The following is a 22661-nucleotide window of genomic DNA, read 5'->3' as shown; positions in this document are numbered from 1 at the left end:
CTCCCCACCCCGCCACACATGGTTGCACGTAATGTTTTTTAACGTAATATTAAGAAAGGTCTAATGTGCATGTGTGTGTGTCTGTGTGTGAGTGAGTGTGAGATTGAGTGAGTGTGTAAGTGACTAAGTTCCGCAAGCGCCCACATGCGCATTTACGCGTACATAAGCGCACATGCTCGCACACTCGAACATAATGATTTTATAACGTACTATTTGGAAAGGTATATTGTGCATGTGTGTGTTTCTGTGTGTGAGTGAGTGTGAGAATGAGTGAGAGAGTGTGAGTTTTAGTGAGTGTGTAAGTGAATGACTTCCTAAAGCACACGCGCGCAAATAAGCGCACGCGCGCGCAATTATGCGCATATTCGCGCACACTCGAACGTAATGTTTTTAACGTAATATTTAGAAAGGTCTAATGTGCATGTGTGAGTGTCTGTGTGTGAGTGAGTGTGAGATTGAGTGTGTAAGTAACTGAGTTCCTAAAGCACACACGCGCACACACGCGCACACGTGCGCAATTATGCGCACATTCGCGCACAGTCAACGTAATGTTTTTTAAGGCCTTCACCTTATTCAGGATGTCACCGTTGTTCTCTTGTGCGTGGTGGCTGTTTTAGGGACGGAAACAAAGAAATGATGCCTGTCCTGACAGGAAGGGACAGTTTGTGATGGGACGCCTCACGGTTCTTTTAAACATGGTTCACAACCATCCTTTCATATAACGGCGGTCAGTTTTCATTTTTTCTATGCAGAGGCCAAACTGAACGGACGTTATATGAAGCCCGGGGTGCATCCGTAGCCTAATTTGCCCAAAACCATTCCTAGGGTCTGTTTGGCTCTAATTGCTGCTATAAAGTGGGCTTTGCATTGTCTGTGTGTGTGTGTGCGTGTGCGTGTTGAGATGTTTTTGATCCTACACTTTTTAACGGATTGGACATGAGTGACGGTGCGTTTAGGGACCAGTAGCTTGGCTACGTAAATGGACACATGAATCAGTCAAGCTTCAGAAGCTAAAATGTTGATTGTATTTAACTCTTATTTTATTCCCAGTTTGTCTCCTTTCACCAAATGTCAAGTTTGGATTTTACTTTTTGAAAATAAAATGCTGCTATATATATTTTTTTCCATTAAAGGCAGTTCCTCAGGTCTTGTTTTCAACTCGTGGTCGATCGCGCTGGAATCATCGACGGGCTGCGAGAGAATTTATTGGTTTTTGCTCTCAAGCAGATGTTAAATTTAGTGCTAATTTACTCTACGATACAGAAGTGCAAATTAAACCGGAGATTAGAATATAAAGCAACACTAAAATACAAACCAACATTCAATCAATCTTTATTTATACAGCGTCTGTTACAATCAAGATTGTTTCAAGGCGCTTTCCAGAATCCCAGGGCCTGACCCCAGACAAGCAACAGTGGCAGGAAAAACTCCCCTTTAATAGGAAGAAACCTGGAGCAGGACCAGGCTCATGTAGGGGGACCCTCCTGCTGATGGGGGGGGGGGGGAGAGAGAGAGGAGGGGGGGGAGAGGAGGGCAGGGGAGGGGAGGGGAGGACTTAAATTATAGAGGTCTAATCAATAGTTACAGGCACGTTGCATGGCAAACATTACAAAAGTGGCTTCTCCACAGAAGCAGGCCAACTGCAACCGACGGACTGCGTATCACAAAACGAAGTGGAAACTGGTAGCGCTGACGTGGCGAGTCACGGAATAGAACGAAAACGGAGCCAGAAGGATTCGTTGGGTGGCACCCCAGGGTTTTTAAAAGGACGCCAATCACGAACCAGCCAATCACAGACCATGGCGCAGCACCTATTGAAACAGAGAAACACAAAACACGGGGGCGGGACAAGACAGAACCAAACGCGCAAAGGTGCGCAGAGCGCACAGTAAAAGCAAACTAAACCACATAACTGGGATCGTAACAAAGCTGCTAAAAGTAGAAATCGTTCCCCAAATCGTTCCCCAATAAGAATTCAACCCCTTTCACAGGAAGCTGTGCCCGAACAGCAACCTTCACAGGACCGCTCACTAAATCGGTGTCCAGATAAATCTTGTGCAAGGGAACTTGTGTTATCCCCAACTCGATCCCTGTAAGTAAAACATCGGAGCCACAATATGTTCGGTCAGAAAACGGAAGGGCAGACTCGAGAATACAGCTAATTGCGGCCCCAGTGTCCCGAAGAATAGAGATGGACTTCCCATCTCCACCGCTAGCAGTTAAAGAGACTTTTCCCTTCAAGATAAACGGATCATACACGGGGTCAATATCATGATTTAACTCATCAGCGCTGGCAGTCCGCACAAATCCAACACTCTTAGGCTGGCGTTTAGGAGACTGATTTTTTCTTTGCAGCACAGGACAAACAGCGATTAAATGACCCGACTCATGACAGTAAAAGCATTCTCTTTTCTCACTGGTGGGAGATGAGGGTCTGTTCGGCTTAGAATTTCGCCAGCTGCGCTTAGGACTAGAAAACTGAAATGGTGCCCGACGAGTGAAGACTGTTTTATGCGTGAGCGTGAATTCGTCAGCACAAACAGCGGCCTGTGCCAACGTGGTAACTTTCTGGTCATGAATATAAGTCGCGACCGACTCTGGCACACAATTTTTAAACTCCTCAAGCAGAACAACTTCTCGAAGTTGAGCCATTGACTGTACTCGTAAAGAAGTGAGCCACCTATCGAAGGCATTTTCTTTCTCTCTCGCAAACTCCATACAAGTCAACTTGTCATTTTTCTTAAGACCTCGAAATCTTTGTCTGTAAGCTTCTGGTACAAGTTCGTATGCGTTTAATATAGCAGTTTTAACAATACTATAGTCTGCGCACTGGTCAACAGTAAGAGCTGAATAAACATCTTGTGCCTTTCCCGTTAACACACATTGCAATAGCAAGGTCCAAACGCCGACTGGCCATTTTAAAGTTAAAGCGACGCGTTCAAAGTGGGCGAAATACTTCTCAACCTCGCGCTCGCTGAATGGTGGAACCATGCGAATATTTCGGCTCACGTCGAAAGGTGGAGCAGGTGAATCAGATGACGGGAGGTTATGTGGTGCGTCTTGAGGCAACTCTGGTAACGCAGAGGCAACGAAAGGGACACGCTGTCGTTCCTGCCACGCCGTAGACAGAGGAGGAGAGCTTGGAGGACGAAATGGAGGGACATTAATGGCAGAGTATTTAGCCGAATATTCCAACTCAAGTTTTCTCAAATTAAATTCTCGCTCCTCACGCTCGCGTTGGAACTCCATCTTTTTCTGATTCTCTCTTTCTTGTTGTTCCAATTTCCTTAATTCGATTTCTTTATCCACCTCTAATTGCCGTAAACGAACCTCCTTTTCGAGTTCTCTTTCTCGAAGAGCCATAGCCTCACGGTCTGCTCTAAGTTGTGCTGTATGGAGCTGCAATTTGCGACCTTCCAAATTATACTCCTGCATTTTAAACGAAAGCTCTGCAGTTGGCGATTGGGGCAAATTTGACAGGGAGCCGACACTTTCAGCTTTAGCAATAATATTTTTATCGATCAAGCCCTTTTCTACTTTCTCCAACAATGCTGCCTTAAGCTTTTTATCCTCACTAGTAATAGTTACAGAATAATGTTCCGCAATACTAATTAGCTGCTCTTTAGTGCAGCGTAACAAACTATCCTTCGTAGGATTCTTACAAAAATCTTCAACAGACGCCATCCTGTAACACCAAAAAACTTTGGTTAATGGAGAATTCAAGCAGAAATGTACAATGTAGATCAGAAAGAAGCCAAAAACCATGCAAAATCTGGTGCGTAAAAACGCGTGCGGCGTGCCAAATGCCTCCAAAATTAGCATTAACAAAATCAAACAAAATCCGAGAGACTGCACTGCAACCACCCCAAGACGCAGGGTGTCAGAGAGTCTGGTCCTGACTGCCTAACCAGGAAACTAACTCACCTATCTAGCTGTTCAGAGCGTACCAATGGAAGGCGCCTTTAAACGCTTAACGTCATAAGAGAGGACTTTATCTTAAGTCCACTCTCTGACTAGCGTACCTCCCCCTGGAGTTACTCCCAAAAAGGCAAATTAAAACATACAAAAAAAACCAAATAGTCCCCGAAGGAAGGGTTGAAAACAACCCAGCTGGGAACACGCTGACTCACCAGACCTCTGGATTGCAGACGCACACCTACGGAAAAATCAAAGAAATCAAAATCACAAAAGACTAAGGGCGCTAAACAAAATTACAAAAAAGCTATGGGATCAAATATCCCGGACGAGCCCCCATTTGTCACGTTCCAGTCTAGGGTATGGAATTGTGAACCAGGGAAAAGTGAAGGTGGCACGAGGAATAACGCCAGAACAATAAGTGAAATATAGATTTAATGGCAAAAGTGGGGTTGATACAAAAATAAATGAGCACTTAAATTATAGAGGTCTAATCAATAGTTACAGGCACGTTGCATGGCAAACATTCCAAACGTAGACGAAAGTGGCTTCTCCACAGAAGCAGGCGAACTGCAACCGACGGGCTTCGTGTCACAAAACGAAGTGGGAACTGGTAGCGCTGACGTGGCGAGTCACGGAACAGGACGAAAACGGAGCCAGAAGGATTCGTTGGGTGGCACCCCAGGGTTTTTAAAAGGACGCCAATCAGGAACCAGCCAATCACAGACCATGGCGCAGCACCTATTGAAACAGAGAAACACAAAACACGGGGGCGGGACAAGACAGAACCAAACGCGCAAAGGTGCGCAGAGCGCACAGTAAAAGCAAACTAAACCACATAACTGGGATCGTAACAAAGCTGCTAAAAGTAGAAGTGATTTAAAAGATCAACCTTTAAAAACTGGAGCAGTTTTGTTTGTAGACGGCTCATCAAAGAAAAAATGAGTTTGGTAAAACCCAAAGGGGCTCTGCAGTAGTAACACAGACAAAGGTGATCAAAGCAGAAGCCCTGCCATCAAATTATTCTGCACAAGCAGCAGAATTAGTGGCTCTTACCGAAGCATGCAAAGTAATGACGGGAAAAGATGTGACCATCTACACAGACAGCCAATATGCATTTGCTACAGTGCCCGTCTTTGCTCAGCACTGGAAAAATTGTTATATTGTCATAATCATTTGTTTCAGGTGTACTGTAATTATTTTCTGTATAAAAATTAAATTTGGTGTTCAAAAAGTCTTTTTTCAAACTTGAGTCTTGAAAAAGAGGGTGTCGTCTTATATTCGGGCCAATACGGTAATTCTTATTCAAAAAACATTTGTAGAACATGTCTGACATGTGCAAGACACTAGTGATGGGACGATGATATCTCAAGGAGTGTATTGACACACTCCACAAACTGTGTGGGCACTGTATTGATACTGTGTTGGTCACCCACTAGTGCCCCTGCAGTAGTTATAAAATGATTGCAGGTAAAGGAATTCCTTGTTTGCTAAACTGAGTTGGTATGTAAAATATAGCAAATTGGAGTTACAATTCACAGTTACAATTTTTTACTTATGTACACACATTCTTTGTTAACTTAACTGTTAAATCATATGAAATAATACAAAAAAGTGATTAGTTTATGAATTTTTATTGGGGAACAAAAGTTTTTGGAGGCGATTTCTCCTCTTAGACACCAGCTCCCCAGCCTTAGAAAATACTCTTTCACACGGTGCAGATGACGATGGTGAGCAGAGAGTTTTAAGTGCAAGTTGATGCAGATGTGGAGATGTTTTCTGGTTCTGTCACGAGTATCTGCCAATTCTTCATTGCCATGCCGAACTCTATAATGCCTCAGCTTTGATTAAGTGCTCTTATTGATGTAAGAGAGCTAGTTACTAACAATTCAAACCTCTTACTAGAGCAGAGTAAAGACTAAGGTGGCGCATTGCATTCACTGGTTAAAAAAATAGACACCCTATAAAATGAATAAAGCAACTGTAAGGCTCTTGACTATCATATGTATCACAGGTCATTCACTTGATAAACTGATAAAGCGCCACCGTTAAAAATTGTATATAACAGTAAACAATGCTCAAAGGAGAAAAAGATTTCCCTCGTTTGGAGTCACAAGATCAAAATTATTGCACACTGGGGTAAACTTCTTAGAACGAGCCATAATTGCGCAACTGCAAAACTCCATCCAACAAACCCACGACATGTCAATACAGTCTGTTTCCTTATAAACACACTTTGGCGCGGCTCATCCAAACGATACAATTCCTGTATCGGTCACGTGATTCTTTCTTAAAGCGATACACGCACCGATACGGGGTTTCGCTCTTGAGCTCTCGGCACAGTGTTGACGCACCAGTGTCGCTCGTCCCATCACTAGTGGTGAGTAACTGCCGCAGCCCAATCTATCGATCAGCTGTTTCTTGCTTGTTGGTGCGCCAGCTGAGTTTGTTGGGGAGACCTTTTGGTTTTGGAGCTTTTCCCGTGGTAGGCTGTCGGGAAATTTGCGCTGTTTTTTGTTATTTTAGCTTGTTGTTTTTGCGCTGCTGCCTGGGCTGAAGACTCAGCCGTGAGGGACAGTTGTTCAGTCAGAACAGCTGAAACTCAGCGGTATCGAGTTTAAAAATTTTGGCTCTGGGGCAGAGCGTGAAGAGACAGGTGGAGTTTGGTGGGAGGCGTTCGATACGGGAATCGCTTCATTGATTCATTGATTCATTCATTCGTTCGTTCGTTATTCTCGCCCAGCACGCGTCGGCAGGGTTTATGCCACTTATTGTTAATTGATTGCTCGCTGTGCCATGTCTGACCTTGATTTGTTTTTTTCAGCTCCGACTATAGCCGCACTGGGGACCTTCAGTAAGGCCCAGTTATTGGAGGTAGCTGACTGCTACCACTTGGAAGTAACCGAGTTAAAGGGGAGAAAGAAACGGGAAGTATTTGATAGCTTGTTAACTTCGTTAATGGAGCTCCAGGGGTTGTCGGACGGGACACACATAGAAAAAGCTACCCCTGTAGGTGCGTCAGTTGTCAGTGAGATGGGAGACCATCATTTGACGTTCGAGCAGCGCAAAGAATTATTACAGTTACAACATGAAACGCAAAAGGAGCTGGCTATGCTCAATTTGGAACAAAAGAGACTAGAGTTGAGAACTAAAGAAGAGGAGCGCTTGTTGGAAATGGAACGGATGCGTAATCATCGCAGTGAGCAGGGCAATGTGAATAGCATGGTTAAGTTACTGCCTAACTTTAATGAGCGCGATCCAGAGATTTTTTTCTCTTTATTTGAGCATGTCGCGACTGAACGTGGCTGGGGCGTTTCGGATCAGGTAATACTGCTCCAAACTGTCTTAACGGGCAAGGGCCAGGAGGCGTTCATTGCTCTTGAGCGTTTTCACGCGTCACTGAAGTCTCTATTGAGAGTTTACTGTATTGATCTTAACCGGGATTGGGAAGAGGGCCTACCCTGGTTGTTACTCGCAGCCAGGAGTGTAGTGCAGGAGAGCACTGGGTTTAGCCCTAACCAATTAGTGTTTGCGCACCAAGTTCGCTGTCCCTTGGATGTTTTACGAGGTGATACCAAAATATCCGATTCACCGGATAACTTGGTTGATTATGTACATGGTTTTCGGCGGAAGCTATTTTTAGCATGGAAGATGGCCAGTGACAATTTAACTGAAGCACAAAAACAAATGAAAAAACAATTTGACGAAAAATCAAAACCCCATGTGTTTAGTCCAGGAGACCAAGTGCTCGCGTTACTATCTCTCCCTGGGTCTCCGTTCGCTGCAAAGTTTTCGGGTCCTTATGTGATCAAGAGGAAAATCTCTGAGACGAATTACGTGGTGTCTACTCCTGATCGCAAGCGGGCTACGCAGCTTTGTCACGTTAATCTCCTAAAACAGGGGTGGGGAACCTCCGGCCTCCGGGCCGTATACGGCCTACGAGACCATTTCTACCGGCCCGCAATGCAATAAGATTTTTATATTTTATATGTGCACTTATACCGTTCGCTAAACTCCGCGACCGTTCGCTAAACTCCGCGAGCTGCGAGTAGCAGTGGTAGCGTATTTTTGCCTTTCGTATCCTGAAATTTCTGTCGTAACGAGGAAATATTTTCCCGTTTTCTGAGATAAAACAGACGGTTATGTTATGTCCGAGTCAAGGTCAGGGTCAGTGAACACAGCATGTGATGTACGTAGTGGGCTGGACTGATTGACAGACGAAAAATGCTTAGCGAAACACGCTAAACTCGACGAGTTGAAAGGACAGATGAGTTTGGATAAAATTAACGCTCTTCGCCGGAGTTTGGAGGCTCAACAAGCAGCTTTCACACGACCATGTGCCGACAGAGAGAATATTACGCGTGGAAGTTTTGTTTTGAGTGAATTAATAGCCACGAAGCTGAAACCTCACGCCGAAGGAGAGTTCGTGAACACGCCTCGTAGCCGCCGCTGAGGCGCTCGCGCCGTACAAAGTAAAATTGTTTCAAAGCGTGAATTTTTTTTCGTGAATAACTATTGAACTAAGACATATATTGTTATGAGTTGTGTTTTTATGGTCAAGGAATCTAAATATGTAGTCAAAGTATATGTGGGACTAATATTTATGGTGGAAATCACAATATGCCAGGAATTGTTGCGCTTGGCGGAGGTCTGCGCTCTCCGAGTGTTTTCTAGTTGTTATTATTATTGTCTTTATCTTTCTATCTTCATTTATTTTCTTGATTATCTTGTTGTATTGCAGTTTTTGTGAGTAGAGGCCTCGAACAGGCCCTTACGGGTCTCTTGCCTCAACTCTGCACCTCTTTATCGTTTTGTATGATCATGAAAACATATTTTACTTGTCATTTTATTCTATTTTTTTTGGTGATTTTATATGCATGTGTGCTAAATAAATAATTCAAACTCAAATGCAGCAATCATGAGACTTAGTAACACAGTGGTTATAGACTTTTTTTTTCATCCCTAGGTATGTGTTCATAATAGTATGGCCCTCGGAGGACTTTATAAAAATTGAAATGGCCCTCGATATGAAAAGGGTTCCCCACCCCTGTCCTAAAACCTTATTACACCTCTTCCAATGCTTCGGGGGGAGCGAAAGCAGTAGCTCTGGCTGGGGGCGGGGCGCCGTCTCTTCAGGTGGCAGGTGGAGATGACAGGGTCGGTCCTGATGATGCGGTGCTGCTGGGGAGGTTGGATAATTCTGTTAAATTGGCGGAGTTAGACAAACTTGTGGGACATCTGGGTGAAGATCGCGCTGAAGAATTAAAAGATTTGATTCTGGAGTTTAAATCTTTATTTTCTGACACACCTTGCACCCATTTAATTACACACGATATTGATGTGGGTGAAACAAGCCCAATAAAACAGCGTTTTTACCGCGTGGCACCTGAGAAAAGCAAAGCTTTAGATGATTGTGTGGAGTATTTAGTAAAGAATAATCTGGCTCAGCCTTCATTTTCTAGCTGGGCGTCACCGTGTTTGCTCGTACGGAAGGCTGATAACACCTGTCGGTTTTGCACCGATTACCGGAAGGTAAACGCGGTGACTAAGCCAGACTCATTCCCTTTGCCTAGGATTAAGGATGGGCGATACCACACTTTTGGGATTCGATACGATACCGATACTTTTTCTTGTATTTTCATCGATATCGATATCGATCCCGATACCGATACCGTTCATTTCTTACTGGCAATTTTTGTCAGTCAAAATATTATTACATTTAAAACAAATACAGACCATTTATATACAATTTATTATGGTCAATTGATTAGTAGGATTTCCTTATCCTTTAAACCTGCATAAGACAGTTGTTACATAAAAAAATAATTAGAACAATGTCTGACACCATCACACCTTTAGTGCACTTGAGGTATGTCATCACACTTTACTGAAGTCTCAGATTGCTGTTCAGAAATCGTATCATATTCACATTTTCTGCTTTAACACGATTGCGTCTCTGGCTGATTATTTCCTCCGGCTCTGCCTTTTGCTGACTGTGTCGGCTCGGCGGGCTATGTTGCACGTTGATGCTCATTCGCTGTCTCCTGTCACGTGACACGGGCCAGCTCAATACGCCGCCAGGTACAGGGGTGTTCCGGCACATATTAATTTAAGTAACTAATCTAAAACGGCGGAAAGTGATGCATACACCCCAATATTTTTTTTTTTAGTTAGTATCGATATTTATAAAAGAACATCGATACCAAATGAGTAGCTTGTGAGTATCGATATATCGATACCACGGGATCGATCTGCCCATCCTTACCTAGGATCGATGACTGTGTTGATCGGGTTGGTGCTGCACAATTCGTGAGTAAATTCGATCTTTTAAAGGGTTATTATCAGATCAGGCTTACTCAAGAAATCTCCGCATTCGTTACACCATCCGGGCTCTATTCATATCGGGTTATGGGGTTCGGTCTTCGGAATGCCCCTAGCACATTCCAACGGCTCATGAACAGAGTGGTCGCTGGGTTGGAGGGATGCGCTGTTTATTTGGATGATGTAATTGTCCATAGTGAGACGTGGGACGATCACATTGCGCGCACGCGCGCGCTCTTTGAGAGATTGGCATCGGCGAACCTCACTCTCAACTGGGCTAAGTTCGAATTCGCAAAAGCTACGGTAACCTACCTAGGCAAAATCGTGGGGCAGGGGGCAGTTCGGCCTGTCAGTGCCAAGGTTGAGGCTATCCATTCCTTTCCTCCTCCTACCACCAAAAAGGAGTTAATGAGGTTTTTGGGAATGGTTGGGTATTACCGGGGGTTTTGCGTAAATTTCTCGACGGTGGTTTCACCATTAACAGATTTGTTAAAAGCTAAATCCGTGTTTGTCTGGTCTCCGGAGTGTCAGCGTGCATATGAGAATGCAAAATTCCTGTTGAGTTCAGCACCGGTTTTGGCTGCGCCGCGATTGAATGACCCATTTCAGCTGCAGGTGGACGCGAGTCATGTCGGGGCCGGTGCGGTGCTTTTACAGGCAGATGGAAATGGAATCGATCGTCCAGTATGCTATTTTTCCCGAAAGTTCAAGAACCATCAGCTGAACTATTCGGTTAAAGGAAGCATTAGCATTGGTTTGGGCGTTGATGCACTTTGATGTTTATGTGGGCGGGGGTTCCCAAGTAGTGGTCTACTCGGACCATAATCCCCTGACGTTCCTAAACTCATTGCAAAACTCCAATCAAAGGTTGATGCGGTGGTCTTTATTCTTACAGCCTTACAATTTAGTGATTAAACACATTCGTGGGGTGGAGAATGTTATGGCGGACGCTCTCTCCCGAGCTCCGTCCGAGTGAGCCTCGGTTGTTCTGTGTCTGTCTGTCCGCCTATGTCTTTGTTTGTCGCCTTTAAATGTGCTTTCCAGGCGCCGGATAGCTGGACGGCCGACAAGTACGCTTGGGTGAGAGACAGGCCGAACGCTTGGCGCCACCGCCAGGGACAGACTAAGGCTGCAGCGCGTCGTGCGCGCTGCCGAGAAGGTGATCGGCTGCAGGCTTCCATCCATCCAGGACCTGTATATCTCCAGGACCCGGAGGTGTGCAGGTCGGATCACGGCCGACCCTGCCCACCCTGGTCACGGACTGTTTTCCCCCCTCCCCACAGGCAGGAGACTACGGTCCATTCGGACCAGAACCTCCCGCTACACTAACAGCTTCTTCCCCTCTGCCATCAGGCTGCTGAACACCAAGTGACTCATCACTAAGCACCATGAACAGCAGCCAGTCGGACTCATGAACATCACATTACTCCTGCATTGACCTGCACTATTTCTTACCACTTACTATTTATGTATATACTGTATATATGTCTTATTTTATTTTATTTATCTTATTCTAGTGTGGTCTTCTTTATGTTGAATCTCGCAGCGTCACACCATGACAAATTCCTAGTTTGTGTAATACTGTGTATTACATGAACAATGGCAATAAATCTGCTTCTGATTCTGCTTCTGATTCTGATTCTGGGTGAGAGACAGGCCGAATGCTTGGGGTCACGTGAGTTGCAAGTGTGAGGCTGTAATGTTTGAGAGTGTGCATGAGCATGTGTGTATGAAGGTTTCTTTTGGTTAAAATATTTTCTTTTTCGTTTAATGGGTTTTGGTAATTAACTCCCCCTCCTGCTTTATCTTTTGGGGGGAGGTGTGACGGCCCACTAGGTGGCCTCACGTCTGGGTTTAATATTTGGGATATGGTGTCTTTGGCTGCGCCTGGTCTGGTGTTGTGCTTGGCCTGCAGATAAAGCTGTCTGGACCTGTTTGGGAGGCCACCACTCCAGGTGGGGCTCATTAACCTGATGAACCAGTGACGGCTTAAGATCCCGTGTTCAGGACAGAGATGGTGCTGATCGGGCCGAGGGTCAGCTGCTGCCGAACGAAATTGGAAACCTTGCCGAACACGTCCACTGGAGAGTGCCAGTCCCGTTGTTAAAACCTCGTTGGGATTACCCTCGTTGGATTCTGATTATACCCTGTTGCACCCTACTGCTTTCACCGTTACCATTGACTGTTCACTTTACTTTTCAATAAATCCCTTTTTGTTAAAAGTGCTTGGTCTCCCCGTTTATGTTGTGGTCATTCGGAGCCAAGTGGTCATGACATGTGTGAATTATACCAGGGGCCACACCTCCTCTGATTTACTATTTTCTTTTTCACACTCTAAAAATTGTGATCAATGATTACTTAAAAAAATTATGGCAACAAAGTGACACGTAATATAATTGAGTAGATTTTAATAACTGCAACTTTTAGTAAAAAGTATTGAATAAATTATCTACATTTAAACTAAAAAAAACAAGTGCAGGTTAATGAATGCAATAGTTAAAATGTGTTGGATTTATTAATAGTAGCCAAAAAGATGAGTTATATACCCAGGAAATATTAAGCAAATACAAATCACTTTCAAAAGGAAAATTGATTTATGTTTACTAATTATCTGAATAAAAGTAATTAAGATTTACTAAATATTTGGGGAAAGATGATTAACTGATTATTTAGCTGAAACTGATTTATATTCATCAGTTATCTCAGCAAAATTGAAAGAAAAGTATTAAATATCTGGACAGAAATAATTGAGATCCACTCAATAAAATAAATTATATCTACTTATATTTCAGCCAATTGTTCCTAAACTCAACACATTTACACCGTTATTGTTATACATCTATAACTAAATAAATTGTTTAAATTGCAATCACAGGACTTCAAATCCATTCAATAATACTGAATGTCACTTTGTTGCCATATTTTCTTTACGTATTATCCACTCAGTATCGTGCAGTCTTGCTACTACAGAGTAACCCAGTTGGTTAACAGATCACCAATCATAAAAGAACAGCAGGTAAACATTTATTTCAGAACTGTGTCTATAACCATTTTTTACATCTTCACTGCTTGCTAAAATTAAAGTCACATGAGCGATCCCATTATTCATTTGTGCAATTATAAATTCCTCAGTGAAAAACCTGGAACATTGGACAGTGTAATCACATGGTACAAGAACAGCTGCCTGTGACAATATAAAGTCCTTATATATAAAGTATATAAGTTCCACCTGCAGCACTGAAACTTACGTATTTAACAATGCCTATAAAGCAACCATGTGACTGTTTATTCTTATTGTTTATTCTTTTTGTCGGAGACGGGTTTGTGCCAATGCCAGAGGGACTTCAGGGTCTCAGCTTTGGACTTGGCTCCACACCTGGAACCACCGCCACTGAGATCAAGTGCGCCACTAACTCAGAAATTGACAAAGGTCACATTTTGTATAAAACATGAAGGGTTTTATGTCTTCTCAGAGTGCTCCCCTCCCTGATCTTGCCAACAGTCGACCCCCCCCACGGTGGTCCCTGTGCTGAAACCACTATTTTTTTTTCCCCCAATATGGATGAGTCACGCTGTCAAATTTGAATTTAGTCTCTTTTACGTCTTTTCAGAGTCATCCAGCTGCCACACCTATGGAGCCGACAGACTTTTACATATTTACTTGGATGAGTGCTAATTCTGTCCTGTGATTGTCTTCTCAGACCCCCCTAACCCCTCTAACCCCCCGTCCCCCACCGCTATTGCTCATGTACAAAAGGTCAACCGCAACAATCCACACACCGTCCTCTGGCCTTGGGCTACTCTATTACGTTGAAGCCTATTTGAGAAACACCCAAAACACAAGGACATGTTTTTATCTTTTAAAACTAAAATACTTGTGACTCCTGTCACACCCCCCCATGTGGCTGAGTGATGACCCGTTTTCCCCAACACGCTCTCCTCCATCCAAGGTGACATTTGTGACAAGGTGACAAAGAACAAGAAAACCTTTTCGGATGGAGAGGTTTTTAAAGAAACGATGATGCTCGTTGCTAATACATTATTCAAAGATGAGGAACATGGTCCTGAAGTCATCTCTGCGCTCTCCGATGTCCAGCTTGGAGCAAGTACGATGGCAAGACGAGTGTCATCTTTGTCTGAGAACTTGACAGAGCAGGTGGAACGGGATCTTGCTGCGTGCAGGTGGTTCAGTATCCAATGTGACGAGTCAGTAGACAGCGCCAGCACGGCTCAGCTGATGAGATTCATCCGAATGGTGTTTGATGATTTTTCTACAAAAGAAGAACTGCTGACACTCCTGCCACTGAAGGCAACAACGCGGGGAGTTGACATATACACCGCGGTCAAAAACTTCTTCGCAGAGAAAAAGGTGCCATTAAATAAGTTGGCACCAATAACAACAGACGGGGCACCAGCCATGACGGGCCGGCATGCGGGCTTCATTGCACAATGCAGGAATGATCCAGACTTCCCAACGTTTCTGCACTACCACTGCATCATTCATCAACAGGTGATTTGTGCGAAAGTGACTGGCTTTGATCACGTGATGACTCCTGTCTTAAGGATCATAAACAGCATCCGCTCCAAAGCAAAACAACACAGAATGTTTAAGATGCTGCTGGATGAGCTGTCCGCTGAATACGGCGACTTGCTATTCCACACTGAAATAAGACTGCTCAGCAGGGGGCGGATTCTACAGCGTTTTTTGTCACTTCTGAGTGAAGTCAAAGAGTTCATGCTTTCCAAGGGAGAAGACATATCGCTGCTTGAGGATCCAGAGTGGTTACTTGACCTCGCATTTTTAACTGATTTGACTGAGAAGCTGAACCATCTGAATCGGGAACTGCAAGGTAAAGACAAAGCTGTTGCTCACATGATCAGTGCAGTAAACGCATTTAAAGCTAAGATGAACATTTTCTCTGCGCATGTGGAAAGGAAAAAAATGCAGCATTTTCCTTCTGTGCAGGCAGTGTTAAAAGACAATGTTTCTGCATCTGCAGCTTTAGATGAAGTTGGAACAAAGTACTCCCAAGTCATAAACAGATTAGGACAGGAATTTGAAGACAGGTTTGGTGACTTTGAGAAGCTTGAGCCATGCGTGTCATTTGTTACAAATCCTTTCATGTACGTAGACGTGACATCCACTGCTGAGCAGCTCAGTGCTTTGTTCAGTTTGAGCGCTACTGATGTAGAGATGGAAATCTTAACGCTGCAAAATGACATCAACCTTAAAGCTCATCAGTCTGCACCAAACTTTTGGTACCTTGTGGACAAAGAGAAGTACAGTGGTGTGTGCACAGCAGCTATGAAAATTGCCAGCTTTTTTAGTTCAACATATCTGTGTGAATCAGCCTTTTCCAGTATGAACTTTATCAAGAACAAACACAGAACACGCCTGACTGATGCACATTTACAAGATTCACTGCGAATTGCTGTGTCAAATTATTCACCAGATTCTAATGCACTGGTGAGCAGCATGCAGTGTCAGGCCTCCCACCTTCATAGTAAATGAACTGACCAATCAAACATTCTTTTCATTGTTTAAAGAGCAGCAATATTTATCAGAAATATTGCACAAAATGTTCAGAAAGCATTTGTGAGCTTGTTAAAGGAAATAAGTGTTGTCTCCTTGGTTTAAAAAATGTTACATTTGCATTACAAATACAGCACTTCAAATGTTTGAGTAAATAAATGTTTCATGTTAAAACATGTTTTTCTATTTATTATTATTGCTGTGTAAATGACTGATAATTGTGGAAAATAATTATTATTGATATGTGAGAAATAATTTCACAGCGTTATAATTACTGCTATTTTAATATCACCATGATAACATTTGGTATCCATGCAGTTTTGTTATTTAAGAAGTTTGTAGCAAACAGGTCATGTGCCCTTCATGTGACTCCATGCTCATGAAGTAGCCCTCGGCCTCAAAAAGGTTGGTGACCCCTGGTCAAGTGCATTCCGGGGGCCAGAGCGGCCGACGTAGAAGCCAATCTAAAGCTCCTGGCGAGAAGTAAACGTAAATTTGGTAAAGTTATTATTCACGTCGGAGCCAACGACACCCGGCTTCGTCAGTCGGAGGTCACCAAAATTACCGTATTTTCCGGACTATAAGCCGCACCTGTATATAAGCCGCATCCGCTCAATTTAAAAATAAATAAATAAAAAAAAGATATACAAGCCGCACTGGGTTATGAGCCGCAGATATTTATGTTGAAAAATTAGATATTTACTGCATGTACAGAACGATTTTGAACTGTAAATGTACATGTAAGTACCTGAACAGATTCTTTCCTAACAGTGCCTTTTAACACGGCAGCAACTTTGTTGATTAAAACGGAACAGAACCAAGAGAAAATAACCAGTATTTCTCTTCATTTCTCCTGTGTTTGAAATCACAAGTCACTTTCATCATCTTGGCTGAAACCCATGAAGTCGTCTTCTTCAGTGTCGGAGTTGAACAACCCCAGAAGCGCTTCGTCACATCTGTCTCCATCAGTCTCGCTCTCCGTATCATCCTCCGCTGAAGTTGGCTCTGAAGGTGCGCCGCTCTCTTCGCGTAGCAGTCCAGCCTTTCAGAACCCGTTGGTGATCGTGGATTCTTTCACAGCACTCTACGCTGTTAGGATCCACTGACAGACATCAGAAAAGGATGCTTTTCGCATGCGGCCGGTTTTTGGGAATGATTTCTCACCACTTGTCATCCAAGTCTCCCACTCAACCCGGAGTGCAGCTTTAAATGCCCGATTCACACAGATGTCAAGTGGCTGCAAATACTTTGTTGCACCTCCAGGAATCACAGCTGGAATAGAGTTTGTTTTCGTGATCGCTGCTTCCACAGAACCTGTGATGTGGGCCCTCATGCTATCCAAAACAAGCAGTGCTTTTTTCCGGTGAAAAACTCCTCCTGCGCGCTTGCTGTAGCACTCCGTTAACCATTCCTTCATCAGGCCTTCCATCATCCACCCTTTGGTGTTAACTTTGACCACTACGCCACTAAAAATCCCCAGTGGTGGAAGTTGTTGTCCGGATGCCGTGCATGCCCGAACGCAGGTGAAGTGCGTTCTCTCGTGGCCTGTTGTTTTCAACAACACGGATGATGCGCCTGTCTTGTTAACAGTCCTGGTCAGAGGCAGAGCAAACGTCAAAGGTGCTTCGTCCATATTTATTATGTCGTCTGGTCCGATGGAGTGTTCTTGGATCTTTGTTTCAACGAATTTGTGGAAGTTTTTAATTTTTTCCTGGTAGTCAGGGGGGAGTTCCTGACAGAGAGTGGTCCGGGTCCTGATGGACAGGTTTTTACGTTTCATCAATCTGAAACACCATGACGGCCCCGCTTTGAAATCTTCAATATTCATTTCGCGGGCGATTGTTTTGGCTTTAAGTCGGATCTGTAGAGTGGATACACCTCGGCCACCTGCTCGCTGTGTGTTCACCCAGTCCTCCAGGACATTTTCAAGTTCAGCCCACCTGCTTTTATGTCCCCTTAAAGCTTTTTTCGACTTTGGGCATTGCATTAGCTCCTCCCGCTGCCGCCTCCAACGTCTCACCATACATTCATTAACGCTAAGCTTGCGTGCAGCAGCGCGGTTTCCTTCCTGGCTAGCTAGATCAATGGCCTTCAACTTAAAACCTGCATCATACGAACTTCTTCGTCTGGGTTCCATGATGAAGGGGCGAGGATTTGAAAACAATTAACAGTTGGTAATTTGTCGTCCGTGTTTTATCTGCTAAAGAAAAAGTAGCGTTTTCTTCTTTGCATTGATTTTTCTTAGTTTTGATTCTAGTTCCGATTAGAGCGCCCCTAGCGGTGGAAGAAAAATCCATAAATAAGCCACACCATAGAATAAGCCGCAGTGTTTAAAGTTTAGGGAAAAAGTAGCAGCTTACAGTCCGGAAAATACGGTAACTTGGAGTCGGTGTGCAACTACGCAAAAACGATGTGGGACTCCGGAGCATTCTCTGGTCCCCTCCCCAATCTGGCCAGCGAGGAGATGTTTAGCCGCATGTCGTCGCTCCGTCGCTGGCTGTCACGGTGGTGCCCCGAAAACCAGGTGGCCTTTGTAGACAGTTGGAGCACTTTTTGGGGAAACCTGGTCTGATTAGGAGAGACGGTGTCCATCCCACTATCATAGAGGGCCATAAAACAGCTATTCTGCAAGCTCCGAAACCAGACTACAAAGCAAATGATGTCCTTTTTAGGACTAATTATTGTTGCAACTGGGTGCCAAATTATGCTGAAATTACAGCACCGTTGCAAAGATTGATGTATGAAAACTTAAAAATGACTTCTCCACTAAATTGGACAGAAAATGCAGAAACAGCCTTCTGTGACATGAAGCAAGCCTTGGTGTGGAGCACAGCTTTAGCTTTGCCAGATTACAGCAAACCTTTGGTTCAGATGGTTGATGGCACAGGACATTTGATGACCTCAGTCTGAGCTCAACAGTGGAGCTAAAATGAAGCCAATAGCATATTTCTCCTCTAAACTTGACTCTGTAGCACAGGGGTCACCAACCTTTCTGAGACGGAGAGCTACTTCCTGGGTACTGAATCATGTGAAGGGCTACCAGTTTGATACACACTTCTGAAATAGACAATTTGCTCAATTTACCTTCAACTCAATGTCATTATTAATAGTTAATGATATTCATCTCTGCAAAGACACTGATCATGTTAATGATTTCTCACAATCAATATCAACAATGATTTAACAAGATCAGGAACAGATGAATATCAATATGCAACACTTTATTTCTAGATTTTGTCTTAGTGCAAGTGTTTTTCAAATTGAAATAAATGTTGAAAACCATTTTAAAATGATCACTTCTCCAACAGTCCTAGGAAATCACAATGTCCCATTTTTACCAGCCACTGACATTTTTTAACAAATCATGAATTACTTTGCACCACGTTTGTACAAATAATAAATCACGTAAAATACAAAAATAAACTTTCAGATTTTAAAATAAATCTGATTACGTTTTGAACTTCACACTTCAGTCTGCAGATTTTTTCACATTAACATTTCAACATAAACAATTGTTCCATTTTACAAACACATTTAACAAATTCTGAAGGAGACACCAAATCTGGTGTCCGTTTCTTTGTCCGTTGGGGGGAAGCCTGGCGTTGCTGCGGTTACCAGTGTGTTTTCCTCTGGTGGGGAACTTGACAGTGCAGCTCTGAGTGAGTCTGGCAGATGTGCATCAGGGAGGCGTCTTCTGTGTTGGTTCTTGATGAAGTTCATGTCAGAAAAGGCTGATTCACAAAGAGAGGTCGAACCAAAAAGGCTTGCAACCTCCATAGCTGCTGTACATACACCACTGTACTTTTCTGTGTCAACAAGGCACCAAAAGTTTGGTGCAGCCTGAGAGGCTTTGAGCTGCAGCTCATTTCACAATGTTCCAATTTCAATTAGCATCTGTGCAGCATCCAGGCTGAAGGTTGCACTGAACTGCTGAGCAATGCCTGATATGTCCACGTTCATGGAAGGGTTAGAAATGAATGACACACATGGCTCAAGCTGATCCAGGTCCCAAAACCTGTTCTCAAACTCTTGCCCAAGTCTTTTTATGAGCTGAGAGCACTTTTCTGCGCTTTAGTCCAAAGCCTCACATGCAGAAGCGTTGTCTCTCAGCACCATCTGCACAGAGGGGAAGTGCAGCACCTTTTGTCTGTAAATGCACAGAGAAAATGTTCATCTTGGCTTTAGATGCATTTACAGCACTGATCCTATCAGCAACAGTCTCACCTTTGCCTTGCAGCTCCCAGTTCAAACTGTTCCGTTTCCCAGTAATGTCCGTTAAAAATGCAAGGTCCAGTGTCCAGCCAGTGTCCTCCAGCAGCGCGGCGTCTTCCCCTCTGGACTGCACGAACTCTTTTATTTCACTCAAAAGGGACAAAAAAGGAAGCAAAATCCGTCCCCTGCTGAGCCATCGGATTTCTGTGTGTAGGAGCAGGTCACCATATTCAGTTGGCAGCTCCACTGGGGAACAATTTGAAAATATTCTGTTGAAATTATTCTAAATTATTCTGATTAAAAATAAAATTGGCACGCTGATTCCAAAATTACAGTCATTCCCCCCCAGCCCATCAAGTTTTGAAAGCTTCTCCTCCAGATCAGCAAATTTCCCCTAATGAGCTGGAGTCAGACTGGCCAGCTGATGACAACTGGATCAGCTCCGTTGGTGCCGTCACCATTAAGAGGTGTGTGCAGCCCCCAAAAGGTCAGTACTGTCAATATCCTATAGGGACACTTTGAACCAGAGGGGATCCTATAGATCAAAAAGTTGACCCAATTTGATTCCGCAGCCAAAAACGAACATCTGTCAGACGAACTCCAGTTGTTTCCCAGTATTTCAGTTAAAACGTGGACCAAATTGTTCTGAAGAGAGGCGCTTGTGCCGGATATGACGCGATCCAACCACAAACACGTGACGTGTAGAGGAAGAAGAAGCGAAAGTGAAAGTTCTCAACTTCGGGCTCCATCTTGAGTGACCGAGCCCTGATGGAAAACCTCTAATATTCAGGTAGCATTTGGTTCTTTCACTGCTGTCGTCTCGAATCAATGTTCCGCTGCGAGATGCGGCTTAATAAGCTGCGTGTTCGCGATGAGCATGCGCGTGTTTCGGACGCACATTGCGGCTGGTGGACCTGAATGTTGTGACGGATGATCAAACTTTGTAGCGTGTTTCCTCTAACTGCGTTTTCCGCTAACCCTGAGCCAACATTTTAGAGGTTGAGGAAGCACATTTTAATACTCACAATAAGTCACAATATTATTTGCAGTTAGTGGAAAAATCCACGGAAAGAGGGACACAAACGCGACAGTTTTAGCCTCCTCTCTTTGTCCCTCCACCAGGGGGCAATCAATCCTTTATTTAAAAAAGGAGAGTATGGAAAGAGGGAGAGATCAAGGCATTCCATTTTATTGTTTTAACAACTGGGTCTTTGTGGAATATGAATTTGTTATTATGGGTTTATGAAATTTGTTCTGTTTTGAATGAAGCAGTCAAGAAAACGAAAGGAAACCTAAACCCATGGTGTTTTGATATTTTTGGTCCTGTACATGTGGTCAGATCAGATTAGTCTGAGCAGAATTGGGTGTTTTTTGCCCTTTGCTGTGTGTCATCTATTCTATTCAGCATGTTGGGTTGCTTGACTTCTGTTGGGTCGTGGCAACTTGATCATCACTTCTGAGATATTGACACACCTTTTTCCTGAGGCTGGCTCCAATGCTGCCAACACACCTGGCCATGGATATGGTGGGACTTCTGTGATGAGTGGGGTCAGAGGTGGTGGACAAGCTCTGCTCCAAAACAAGCTTGCTAGATATGTTTGGGATCTCCTCCGCCACAACCACCAGCTGCAACTAGTAGCTGTGCACGCCATGCAGAGTTTTGACCTCTAGGTCAGGCTACAGATGTTTTTTCCAGCACCATCATGTGTTGGTGAGAAACATGATGCGCCTGATCAAAAAAAGCTGCTTGTAATCTGACAGACGAGCCATGATGAGATGTCAAGGTGCGTTGTTGAAAATGAAGATCCTCTTCTTGGAATCCTGTCTGAGATGACAGAAGATGATGCTGCATTTGACCCACTTTGATGATGTGATGACGTATTTCTGTTTAGTTTTGAATGCATTCTCATCTTATTTGTTGAATTTAATGTTGAGAACTGACATCTTGAAAGAATTTAGGTTTTCTTGTAAACCATAACCAGATAAAAAATGATTTCATTTGTATTTGTGTGCGTCCGTCTAATGCCACCGCACCTTTTGAAACACCCAGGAGAAACATTTTTTCCACAACTATTTTATGTTTAACATGGTGTAAACTTTTAAGATGTCCCAAAAATTTTCCCCAATATATATGTGGCCTGTATGATGTACAGGGTGACATCATATAATAGATTTGGATGTGAATGAGCCGACAATACGTCATTGGACAGACCTCTGCTTGTCTTCATGCTGAGAATCATGTTCTTTAATCTTATTTTCTGTGTCAGCAGACTGTTCCTGCTTCACCATTTAGACTCACATTTAAAAATGAGCGAATGTGTGAAGGAAGAGGAAGAGAGAGCAGAGTCCACAGTGTCCAGCTGTGTGTCCATGAAGAGCGACTGGTCCAAAGAGCACCCTGGAAACTTTGGTATTGGACCTCAAGGCTCACCTTTAAAGTAAGGTTTTCTGAACCACATAACTCTGCCTTCGAACATTTCACAACCATACAAAACATCATTTTGTGGGTATTAGCCTCCACTATCGTGAAAAATGAAATTCATCAGCTCTTTAAAATGAAACGGTGCACAGTCCTTTCACCATGTTGGCCTGTGGAAAACCAGTGTTGTGGGCCCGATGGACCAGCGTCCCCGTCGTTGCAGGACCACCGTTGGCCACCAGTTGGGTTTTGGGATCAAAG

General features: G+C 43.7%; 1 long non-coding RNA gene across 1 annotated transcript; it reads right to left on the bottom strand.

Moving 5' to 3' along the window:
- Positions 1-18969: 18969 nt before the first annotated feature.
- LOC130519480 (uncharacterized) lies at positions 18970-21205 on the bottom strand. Its single transcript, XR_008948337.1, has 2 exons — positions 19994-21205; positions 18970-19916 (listed from the first exon to the last, which is right to left on the bottom strand). It is a non-coding gene; the product is annotated as an uncharacterized LOC130519480 (long non-coding RNA).
- Between the last annotated feature and the right edge of the window lie 1456 nt (positions 21206-22661).

The sequence above is a fragment of the Takifugu flavidus genome, chromosome 2, assembly GCF_003711565.1.
Source record: "Takifugu flavidus isolate HTHZ2018 chromosome 2, ASM371156v2, whole genome shotgun sequence".
NCBI lineage: Eukaryota > Metazoa > Chordata > Actinopteri > Tetraodontiformes > Tetraodontidae > Takifugu > Takifugu flavidus.
The sequence above is the reverse complement of the archived record's forward strand: the minus strand, read 5'-3'. Positions and strand labels throughout refer to the sequence as shown.